Here is a 2,552-nt window from a genome sequence, read left to right as displayed (position 1 = left end):
GCCGCGGCGCAGCGCTCCGACCCAGCAGCCAGAGCGGCGGCGGCGGCAGGCAGCGCGCGTCGAGCGCCGGCCGCAGGAGCCAGGCAGCGCTGCGGCAGGCCGAGCCCGCGGGGGCGGGGCCGTGCGGCGGCGGGAGCGGCCTCGCCCCCCGCAAAGCCGGACACAGCGGAGGCGCCGTTAAACGGTCCGACCTCGTACAGCGCCTCGCCCGCCCCGGCTCGCCGCGCTGCTGCTGGCGCTGGCCTGCGGGCAGCGAGCGCTGCCGGCCCGGCTCGGCCCACCACCCTCTGCGCGCCGCCGGAAGGCTCGGCTCACGGCCGCCCTGCTTTTGCTAGCTTCACATGGATAGAAGACCCCCTCTTCCCCGCAACGGAAAAGGTTTTCCCTGAACGTCTGTCCCTAGGAGAGTTACTTCTGTATAAAATGGAGCGAGGATCCCCCTTTGCAATCTTAGAGCGAGTGTGGGGCTTACGAGTTCAGAGCCAGCACAACGGAGTTGGGGATAAACTTTTCCAACGGGCAGGTGTCACACTGTCATGTGCTACAGTGCTGCTAAGTCTTAAAGCTAGTCTAAATCTCGTATATGTTCCAGCAGGACATAACACATTTTAAAAGTTAGACAAATTTATATTATGTACCATCAATTAAATTCTGTTCATCGAGTTATATGCCTTGTTACTGTGATTGGCTGTTGAGAACAACAGCGTCATTAAACCATTTTCGCTGTAAAATAGGCATGTTTACTCCACAAGATGGTAAGCATATCTTCAAGGTTGCAGAAAGATTATCTCCTACTAAGATCCGGGACGGTGCTTATGCATGCTGCTCAAATCTATTATTAGCAAGCAGCAGAATGCTGTGGGTGCCCGAGTTGTAAACTGAGGACTGTAAAATATGTGCACTTTGGAGAACAGGTGAGATAGGTGTTTTCCTTGAAACGACACTCAAAGAAGTAATTACAGCAAGAACTGCCACTGCATTTATGTGTCACATACTTCACAGGAAGACTGTCTTGTATTTTGAAGCCATATAGAGACAGGTGTGTTTCAGGTACTTCTACATTACACTCAATGCACACAATGGTCACAGCATCTGCCAGCTGAAAGGCCTGCACATACAGACGTACTAGAAGCAATTAAAATTATTAGGGACCTAGACAGGATCTTCCCACAGGTTAGATCTGGGCCATGAACTGGCCAAAAGCATACAGAAACTTTTGTCTGCAGCTTTTTTGTTTCTTCTGCCCAAAGGGGGAAAAAAAACCCCAAAACGAAAAAGGAATGATTCTTTAAGGAAAAGAATACCTTTCAGGGACAGACTTTGGGGAGAAATAAAATACAAGGGATCATGCCAGTTCAGGTTTAATTCCATTTTGTCTAGATGCAGTAACCTAGCACCTGTAATGATCAATTCAAGTTAAATAAGAAGCTAATCTCAAATGAAGGCAATCATTTTTCCCACAAGCACATCAATGATAACAGCAGTACACAGTGTATCAGCCGAGAGCTGTTGCACACTAAACTGTAAACAAGCTTGTACGTGTTTCTACAGTAGGTGCAAGTTAGGTCAGGGATAAAATTATCAGAAAATTAGAAATCTCAAATCAGTCAGTATGGTCAGTTTGAACATAATTAAGTTCTGGAATGAAGACTTCCAGTATTAATTTATTTTAAAAATACAGTTCTACACCTTCTTCATTGGATATGCCTGGAAAGAGTTTAAAAATGCAGATCAAATGTATTAACATCCAAAATATATCAGGTAAGGAAAAAATAATTGTAAATTAAATGATATATAGCACTAGTAAAAGGCCTGCTACAGGACCATAAGGGGAAAGCACATCATGATTGTTTAAGACCTAAACTAATAAAAGTAGCATCAGAGAAGTATTTCAGTAGGGAAATCAAAAACTAACTAGATGGCAATGCATATCCTTTCTTTGCGAATGGATGCATTAAAAGAAAACAAAATACAGCTCACATTATTTGTACTGTATGAAAGAATATCTGAATGATTAACTGAACCCATACTAACCAGATTCTTTATATTAGCTGCTCTATCATCCTCGGGACAGTAATTCTTTATTCCAAAGAAATACACAGCACTCTCCATGGTTATTCTCTTTCAGCTGGTTCTAAACCAAGCAGCTTTGTACAGCATCAATCTCTCCTGTAACATGCCTCTGTAAGTCCGAAGAACAGTAGGAGAGGGAAAAGACACCAAACAGAAGTTAAACTATGCAAACTTTTCCTTTCTGTTTAGCTTCTCTGATAGAAACCCATTAGTAAAAAGAAAAAACACACTACTTGTTGCACTGCATTCACCCGTTACAGCATGTTCTCACATTTCTTTTGTAACATTTTCTAAAAGGTACCATATACCTGCTGCTGCAAGGAGCCTGCATTTAACTCAGTAGAGTCTGTCATTTGCTGGGCCACAGGACCTTCCACAATGGTAAGGCTTAATAGGCAGAGAAGGCTTTCTTAAGAGGGTGCACATACTACATGTTTTGGATTTTTACTGACTAGTCTCATTTGACATGGACAGCATCT

This window comes from Falco rusticolus, chromosome 3 (genome assembly GCF_015220075.1).
Source record: "Falco rusticolus isolate bFalRus1 chromosome 3, bFalRus1.pri, whole genome shotgun sequence".
Lineage (NCBI taxonomy): Eukaryota > Metazoa > Chordata > Aves > Falconiformes > Falconidae > Falco > Falco rusticolus.
The sequence above is the reverse complement of the archived record's forward strand: the minus strand, read 5'-3'. Positions refer to the sequence as shown.